General features: G+C 47.6%; 1 non-coding gene across 1 annotated transcript; it reads left to right on the forward strand.

Annotated features, from left to right (window-relative positions):
- The first annotated feature begins 5,113 nt into the window (after window positions 1-5,113).
- On the forward strand, window positions 5,114-5,186 carry TRNAF-GAA. Its single transcript has one exon. It is a non-coding gene; the product is annotated as a tRNA-Phe (tRNA).
- The last annotated feature ends 4,471 nt before the right edge of the window (window positions 5,187-9,657 follow it).

The following is a 9,657-nucleotide window of genomic DNA, read 5'->3' on the forward strand; positions in this document are numbered from 1 at the left end:
TATTTACACGCCCCTACACATTTTAAAGCACCTGTTATTTTTACAAATATTTTCTTGGTGCTGCTCTTCTGTCTTTTTAGCACCTATTTCGTTCCTCTGGTCTATTGACAGTTATTAAATAAGTGGTTCCCGAATGTGTTTGGTTTATTCTGCGGAAAATGAAGTTTTGCTGGGTTGAAATAGCAGTGGGTGATCCATATTGGAAGGAAGATCTGGGGAAAGCACAGGCACTGCGAGTTTGTGGGGGCAGAGCAGGAGCTGCCAATGTTATTAAGGCTGGGAAAAGCAGCAGGACTTGAGCTGAACTGCAGCACTGCCATACCCAGGAATTGGCACAAAACAAATTTAGGACAAGACTTGTGTCTCTCACTGCTTGCTCCAAGACTCTCAGATGAGGTTTCTCCTGCTGCCTGGTCAGCTGTGTCCATGCAGGACACAACCATGGACATGGACATTGCCCTCTCTTTTCCACACAGAGCTGAGGTGCTCTTATCAAGCTCAGAAAGTTCTGCCTTTAATAAATTCCTTTTCTTCTGGTTGGAAACTACTATTTGGTGAACACAGACCTCTGCTTTTCCAAAATTGCTCTGCCACTCCAAGCGAAATGCATCCAGGATGTTGCCCAGAGAAGCTGTGGCTGCCCCATTCCTGGAAGTGTTCAAGGCCAGGTTGGACTGGGCTTGGAGCAACCTGGTCTAGCAGAAAATCCATGGCAGGGAGATGGGAATGAGATGATTTTTAAGGCCCAAACCATTCCAGGGTTCTAAGATCTCTCAGGTCTCTCTCTTTGATAACAGAGTCACTACAAAACACTAAAACATGGGTTTTCTCAGAAAAGAGTGATTTAAACTTGGGGGAGAACTTAAATTCCACATCTGGGGTTTGTCCTCACTGGGCCTCCCTACCAGTGAGTTTGTGGGTATTTCACCACAGGGTAGATTGCAAATATTCACCCAGACCCGGATTATTTCTGTGTTCCTCCACCCAAAGTCTGTGTTTGCAATGCAGGGATACTGCACCTCAGGACAGCAGAGCTGTTGTTCATAGCCTGAATTACTAAATTAAAAAAAAAAAAAGTAAAGAACCCCTAGTGCCACATCCCACCCCGAATGATGGACTGACAATCTCAGCATCTTTTAGACATCAGGCTTCAGGAGGGAGAGGGAAGGCTGTGTGACAGGCAGAGTTTGGCAGCTGGGCTTCATTAACTCTGTTTTTCAAAGCTGCATTTGTGTCTCCAGAATAACAATGAAGTTATCCCAGGCCTCGTATTCCATCCCCTCACAGCCATTGTGCCCTGTGTGCCATTATCTCTTTCTTTCCCTAACGCATTAAACTGCCATCAGAGAGGAGTTTTGCAAACATGGTTTGTTGCCTATTGGAGCCTTACATTTCAGAGGTGCTGCTGCTGCTGCTGCTGCATATTTTGTACAATTTCATTTTCAAGTGGTCCATTTTTTCCTAGTGGGCTCACTTGGGGGTCTGTTCAACCGGAGGGGAAAATGGAGCCGAGCAAACTTCCTGCTGAGAGACCTTTACAAACCTTAAGGAACCTTTCTCAGAAACAGGAGCTCCATGTTCTTAATGAGATCATTTTCATAAAAGCCTGCGGAAAGAGCAGAAAGAGAAAATAGTGACAGCAAAATAGAGATAATCACTAAAAATGCTTTTCAACTAAACCAGGAGCCCTCTTGGTGTAATGAGACAGAAAAATTTCAAGAAGCCTAAAGGAAGAGCATGTGTTTTGTTTTACACATCAGAGCCAAGTCAGGGTGTGAAAAGCAATCACATCTCAACCCTGCAGCTGGATGTCACTCCCGTGGTGCAGAGATGGGGAAAGAGTGGGGAAATGGGACAAAATCCCATCAAGGGCAGAGTTTGGTGCCAGGATGTCTCCAAGAGAAACTAACATCCGTGACAAATTTGATGTGCTGAGTTGCGTGGAAAATATCACCTCACTGTGCCTCCTTGTGGGTGATGCCCTGACCCCAATTAAAAAAGAGTGAATTCCACAAGAGGTGGTGAATCCATGCTGGCACAGAAAGGCCAGCACTGGACAGGGACAGGAAGGTTGGGATAATTTGGTGGTAACTAATCACAGAATCACAGAATGGCTTGGAAATGGGTTGTAAAGGACCTTAAGGATCATCCAATTCCAACCCTCGTGCCTGGACAGAGACACCTTCCACTATCCCAGGTTGCTCCAAGTCTCATCCAACCTGGCCTTGAACACTTCCAGGGACGGGGCAGCCACAGCTTATCTAGGCAGCCTGTGCCAGAGCCTCACCACTCTCACATGAAGAATTTCTTCCTAATCTCTAATCTAAACCTACTCTTCTCCATCTTAGAGCCATTTCCCTTTTTCTGTCACTCCAGGCCCTTGTAAAGTGTGTCTCTCCAATTTTTTGTTGGCTCCCATCAGGCACTGGAAGGCCACAATTAGATCACTCTGGAGCCTCCTCTTTTCCAGGCTGAACAATCCCAATTCTCTCATTTTTTCCTCACAGCAGAGCTGCTGCATCCCTCTGACCATCTTGGTACCTCCTCTGGACTCACTCCAACAGCTCCATGTCCTTCCTGTGCTAGATACAACATTCCAGGTGGGATCTCTCCAGGCTGGAGCAGAGGGACAAAATTCCTTCCCTCACCTGCTGCCCACAGTTCTTTGGATGCAGCCCAGGACACAGTTGGCTTTCTGGGTTGCATGGATGTAATTCCATAACCTTTGAAAGCTGTTTCTGGCTGATGGCAGATGGATATTTGAGAAAGTACAGGCAGATCGGCCTGGAGTGGTAGGGAAACTAGAAAAGATGGGAGGAGGGAAAGCGGGGACAGAGGGATCGCCTGTCATCTGTCATGGCCAGAGCCTGAGACGCCCACGTGGGAGTGGTGATTAAACACTTGGCTGGTGGCATGAAATGACACCTCCAGCACATCTCTGCCCAACATGCCAGCAGGGTTTCACAGGCTGACACCATCCTGATGCCTCCAGAAGCCGGAGCATGAGGACAAGGAGGTGCCAGAGGAGATGTACAGAGGAACATCCAGCTCAAAACCCAGTCTGCAACATTTTCCATGAGTTAGTGCCTAAAAAAGAAAAAACAGCATGGTGTTATATCACCAGATGCTCTCCTGATCTCCAGAGATTTGTGGCCCAGGCCCTGCATGAACCAAAGCCAGAAGTTCCATATTTGCATGCTCTTCATGGAGTTTTTTTCCTCCATAGATCTTCCCAGTCATCTTTTAAACATTTTTACAATTTGGGGATCTATAAAATCCTATAGCATGGAGTTGCACAGATAACCAGACACTGTGAGGAAACTCCTTCTTTTTCTTTGTTCCAAGCTTGGCACTTGCTCTTTTCCAATGATAACCTTTAGTTCCTGCATCAGAAGAATCAATAAGCCATCAACCTCTAATGATTCCTCTCTAGATCCTAAAATACCCTTTCGTTCTCTAGATCCTATAATATCCTTCCCTTTACTGTTTCTTTTCCTTGACTGGTTAAACAAGGTTTACACAGCAATTCCCTGTGCAGAAGGGACTTTACTAATCCCTTCCACTGGTTAGTTTGTTGTTAGTTTTGTTTCACATCCTTCATGGGATGAAGGCACCAAAATCACCCCAAAGAGTAATCAAGATGCGAATGAAACAGGAGATTTTCCAGGCGGAATGAGGGCAGCAGGAGATATCCCAACTTCAGTCCTCTTTCCACTTCATTCTCTCCCGATGGAGCTCCAGCCCAGAGGTCTGAACTGAGATGGAAAAACAGGTTTAATTTCTTCCTCTTCAATAAGGAAAAGTCTGATCTTCCAACTTCTTCCATGTGACACGTCAAACTGGCACCACAAGTCTGACTTCTGATGACTTTGCCCACAGACTTTCAGTTCTGATGTTTCACCAGCTGAAAAAGCCAAGTTCCCAGCGAGTCAGCTCCTCAAATTTCTAATTTAACTGCAATGTAGCACTTCCTTCAAGGCTTGTTCTCTATCAGATTCTTCACTTCATCCTTTCCACCAACACTGCTGAGCATTTGCAATGCAGCAGTGTAGCTCAGCTTTCCACAGGAATTTTGTACCCAGCTGAAGCTCGAGTATTTCCAGCAAGGCAGAGTGGGCTGTCAAATACCACAGTTTCCATGTTGGGATCATTTCTTCCTGTCTGAGGAAAGCTGGTGGGAAGCCACTTTCCTTGGCAAGAAGAAAGCTGGTGAAGCAAAAATGGGACAGCTGGAAGGGCAGAGCTAAGTCCCAAGTGAGCCAGGCTTCCACATCTTCCCTTTCCTAGGGAGAACCTGCACATGGATCCTTGTCACCCACTGAGAGGGTGATGTCACCTCTATGGGGTGACAGCTTAGTTCAGCCTCTGAGAAAACTCTGAAGTCTCCAACTTCAAAAGTTCCTCTTCCTCTGGATTCTGGAGTGAATCCAGAGGAGACCATGGAGATGTTCCAAGGGCTGGAGCCCCTCTGCTCTGGAGCCGGGCTGGGACAGCTGGGGATGTTCAACTTGGAGAAGGCTCCAGGGAGACCTTAGAGCCCCTTCCAGTGCCTAAAGGGGCTCCAAGAGAGTTGAAGAGGGACTTGGGACAAGGGATGAAGTGACAGGAAAAGGGGGAATGGCTTTAAATTGACAAAAGACAGGGATGGACTGAATATTATGAAGAAATTCCTGGCTGAGAGGGTGGTGAGGCCCTGGCAGAGGTTGCCCAGAGAACCTGTGGCTGCCCCATCCCTGGAAGTGTTCAAGGCCAGGTTGGATGGGGCTTGGATCAACCTGGTCTAGCAGAAGGTGTCCAGGGGGTGGAACTGGTCCTTTAAAGTCCTTTCCATCCCAAACCATTCCATGTTTCCATGAAGACCAGCTTGGCCAGATGTTACCACTGCAAACGTGGCTGCAAGAATAATTCCAGTCCTGGGTTTTTATCCACCACAGCCATTCTCATTCAAAGACCTTTGATAATTGTTGACCTTTTTGGTGTCTGGTAGTTGATGTTTGGGCCAGGTGTTTAAACACTAAAAAGAGGCAAGTGTCCACTGAGCCAGTTTGAATGGTAAAAGTTTGAAAGCTCATTGTGTTCCAACAGGTTTTGGGAAAATCTGAGCCTCAGCAGAGCTGAAGTAGCTCAGCTGGGAGAGTGTTAGACTGAAGATCTAAAGGTCCCTGGTTCAATCCCGGGCTTCAGCAGCCTTTTCCTGCAATTTTGTGGGCCCAGGGCTGGGCTTTCCAGTACAAGAGAGAGACCTGGACATCCCGGAGATATCCAGCCAAGGGCCAGCAGGACTGGAAAGGACTGGAGGGGACTGGAGCATCTCTGGTGTGGGGAAAGGATGAGGAACTGGGACTGCTGGCCTTGAGACAGTGTGGAATTCCCCTTCTTGACATATTCCCAAGTGACCTGGAAGTGGTCCTGGAGAAGTGGCTGTAGGTTCTGCTTGAGCAGGGACCTCCATGAGGTCCCTTTGGACCTCAACCAGTCTGAGCCTGTGACACAGGGACAGGGTTTTACAATTCAACTTTTTCAGCAAAAAAAGTGAGATAAAGTGATTTTTGTTCCTTCCACTGCCTGTTCCCAGTCCTATGCTATGGACTGCCCTGAGAAGAGGTAGAAAGGTTGACCCTGGCTTTTATTTGGTGCTCTTTTTTGGGGTGTAATGGCAAGGCTGTAATGGCAAGCAGGAAATCAAAACTCTTTTTTTGGGAAAAAGAAAAAACACCCTACCCAAGAGAGTGATTTTTAGCATCAATCACAACTGACCGTGAAGCAGCCCCTCTCCCTGAAATTTGTATTTTCCAGGCTGAAGAGTTCCAGTGTGTTTACCTGTTGTTTATAGGGAAACAAATCCCAATATCAGAGCTGAATTAGCTCAGCTGGGAGAGCATTAGACCGAAGATCTAAAGGTCCCTGGTTCAGTCCTGGGTTTCAGCAATGTTTTAGGAGTTGGAATCAATGACGCATCCCTGGAAGGATGCTCTGGCTTAGTTGACAAGGATGTGATGGGTCAAAGTTTGGACTCTATCTTGGAATCTTTTGCTGTCTTAATGGTTCTGTGATTTCATCCTTGTGGATCCCTTCCAGGTCAAGGTATTCCATGACTCTCCAATGAAGTTTTCTACATTTTCTGGACCATTTCCTATTTTTACCCTAACCTTTATCAAATGATGGTGTTCAGTGTGCAGACACCCCACCAAACTGAGTAACTCTGCTTTCTGTTTGTTCCTCTGTCCCTTTCTAATTCCTGTTCCATGGAGTGCTTCAGGCAAACACCAAAGACAGGACATGAAATGCCAGTTGTCCAAAAAGAGAAGTGAGAAACAGCAAACTCTGACCTTCTCAAGATCAACCCCAATGCTCATCCAATCTCTTCTTCATGGCAGGACAGGGACTCCTCTTTCTCCTTTTCCTTCTCATGGTGCTCTAAAAGCTGTGGGCATCAGGCTGTCTGATCCTGCAGCAATCCAGGAAATGACTTCCCTAACCAGGATGGGATTAAAATAACAAACATCATCACCTGCTTGAGCCTTGAAGAGATACCAGGGGTCTTGCTGGGGAAATGGCTCTGCCAAGAGCCACCACCCAAATATAACACCGAAAACATGGCACCACAGACATGACACCACAAATACAACATCACAAATGCAGCAGCTGCTCACCCACAGTGGACATTTGAAGACCTGGTGCCCTCAGGCAGGATCATCTGGCTCAGGGATGCACCAGCTGGAAATTAGCCTTTACTCCAGCTGTCTTTGCCTGGATTTAATTTAGGCAGGAGCCTCCTGGTCCCTAAACTGGATCAAAGTAGGTCAGAACTCCCTGTGTGGTCCATGTGCAGGACTAAATTATATCAAATTTTGTCCATGTCTTGGGCCTCATTTTGTTATGAAAACAGAGCTCAGGTGTTATGAACACCCCAAATATTGTCCCCAGATTTGAGAGCAGTTCACACACTGTGCTGATGGTCTCTGACTGCGTTAGCCCCCTGGAGAAAGGCAGCCCTGAGCCCCGAGGGCAGAGGCAAATCCCATACCAGAGACACTGATCTGATGGTGACCTTAATGGCTTAAACGTGACAATCTGTGCCATCCCAGACAATGCCCAGACACAGTTCCCTGCATAGCAGGAGCCAGGGACTACTCCCAGGAAGTGGTTTTGACATAATAGGTCTATTTTTGAAGAAAGACCGAGAGTTGTGATTGTTCAGACTGGGGAAGAGAAGGTTTGGAGAGACCTCTAGAAACCCTTTCAGTGCCTGAAGGGGCTCCAAGAGAGCTGGAGAGGCACTTGGGACAAGGGATGGAGTGACAGGACACAAGGAATGGCTTCCCACTGCCAGAGAGCAGGGTTAAATGGGATATGGGGGAGAAATTCTTCCCTGTGGTGTTGGTGGTAAGACACTGGTACATATTTCCCAGAGAAGCTGTGGCTGCCTCATCCCTGGAAATGTTTGGCCAAGCTGGATGAGGCTTTGAACAACTTGGTCTAGTGGAAGGAGTCCCTGCCCATGGCAGTGATGCCTTTTCCTGGTTTTAAAATCAAGAGTCATACACGGTTAGAAGGGGAAAAGGGATTTTACCTTTGTATTTATTTTTAAGGATCCTTAGGTGTACACGTCCAGGTTATATGCATCGAGATGCACCCCGCTGAGTCTATCCCCCCAACATCAGGTATAACATTATAGGTTTTACTAATTAGCACATCTATCAAAGATTCCCCAATGAGAGGCTCAAGTGAGCCCCCCTCCCCAAGGAACCTTCCCTTGGATGGTTCTATCTTGGTTTACAGAATGTGTTCTGGAGAGGACCTTGGGGTCTGGGGCACACTGATCCCTACCTATGAAGCTTCCAAAATGTTAAGTCTCTTAGCTTGACAAACAAGTCCAAGAATGTAGGCAAAAAGCACTAAGAATACAGAAGTTGTAAAAAGGTATAACAGGGTTATAAAAGAAAAGGCAAAAATCTTCATGGCATCAGCAGGGGGTTGGAACTACAGGATTTTAAGGTCCCTTCCAATCCAAACCATTCCATGAATCTGTGATTCTGAGATTTCTCTTGGGGTGGAGAGGGGATGAGGTTTTAGCCCTGCCAGATGGGTTTAGTCCTAACAAACAGGACAGACCAGTTCTATTTCCTCTGGGCACTGTAACACCCCGTGCAGGGGACCTGTTCCCACTCCTCACTGGGTCTCTGCTCACAGCCAGCACCAGGGGATGCCCACTCAGAGCCGGCACCGTTGAGCCCATGGAGGTGACAGCAACATCTGGGCTTGTTCGCCTCAAACACAGGTTCAGCACATGGAGGTAACTCCAACGAAATTGTTTTCAAGCCTGACCCACAGCTGGTGCGAAGGCAAAGGAAAGGCCCCCGCTGGTGCCAGCACTCGGGATTCATGTTGCCTCTGCAGGACACACAGAAATCCCACAGACCACAACGCAGCTGTTAGAGGAGATGAGAGAAGTTTTTTTTACTTCTCCTGACAACTCGTTCCCCTCCCGGCTGAAACAGCTTTGACTCACACCTCAGCGCCAGAAGTTGCCAAGTTTCCCTGGATTTGGCTCAGAGAAGGGTTAAAACCTGCCCGTGCTCCTGGGGAGGCTGCGAGGGAAGGAGCGGGATGAATAACTGCGGTGGGCGGTAGGAGCGTGGGGGCGGCTGCCCTGCCAGCACCTTCTCCAGCCCCCTCACACTCCGCTCCCTCCCCTCACCCCCGCTCAGGCCCCTCCAGGGCCCCCACACCGATCAATCAGCGCACGGCAGATCCCAAAAAACATCTTTTCCCGAGCCCCTGCTCCAACCCGCGGCTCTCCACCACAAACAGCTCTGCCGGTGCCCTTTGGTTCTGATTCTCTGCCTTTTATTCCGGTGACTTCTGCTTCTTTCTCTTAATGCTTTCAGTCCTGGTTTGCTGCTGCTGTCCTTCTTCCCCATCCTCGTGAGCTTCCCTCTTCACCTTTCCCACCAAGAGCATGGGCATGGATCAATCCACACGCAGGGATCGATCCTCACTCACCCACCCTGACCTCACAGCACCAGAGCTTCATCTCACTGCTGATGAGATGAAAAGCCTGAATGGAAAGACCAGGCAGATAAATATATGGGAAATCCTCAGCAGGAGATTAAAATCTTTTACTCCAGGAAAAAAAAAAAGGAAAAAAAAGAAGCACCAGATAAAAACCAGGAAAGTCAGATTTTGCTGATTGTTTTTCTGATAGCTTGCATTCCCACAGAGTGATTTTGCTTTTGCTTTCTTTTTCATTAAATCATAGAACGGTTTGGGTTGGAAGGGACCATAAATATCACATAATTCCAGCCCCCCCTGCCACAGGCAGGGGCACCTTCCACTAGACCAGGTTGCTCAGATCTACTTTAATATATGGGATAATTGCACATCTGCTTTGTGCCTTACTCTGCCAATGGCTGGCACAAGGAAAAGTCAATTCCCTCACTCATGTCTCAGTTTCACCCCTCAGAAAATTGGGCAAAGTTCTCCAGAATCCTGGGGAAAGCACTCTGGGATCCACCAGAGGGATCTCGCCATGGCAGAGGCAGCACATGCAGACAAGAAAAGACACTGCCAGCCCTGAAGATTAATTTTCTAAATTACAAGGCAGCTACAAGATGAGGGAAAAGAGAGGATTATTATTCGCATGCCTTGGGAGCA

Source organism: Corvus cornix, chromosome 2 (genome assembly GCF_000738735.6).
Source record: "Corvus cornix cornix isolate S_Up_H32 chromosome 2, ASM73873v5, whole genome shotgun sequence".
In the NCBI taxonomy this organism is placed as follows: domain Eukaryota; kingdom Metazoa; phylum Chordata; class Aves; order Passeriformes; family Corvidae; genus Corvus; species Corvus cornix.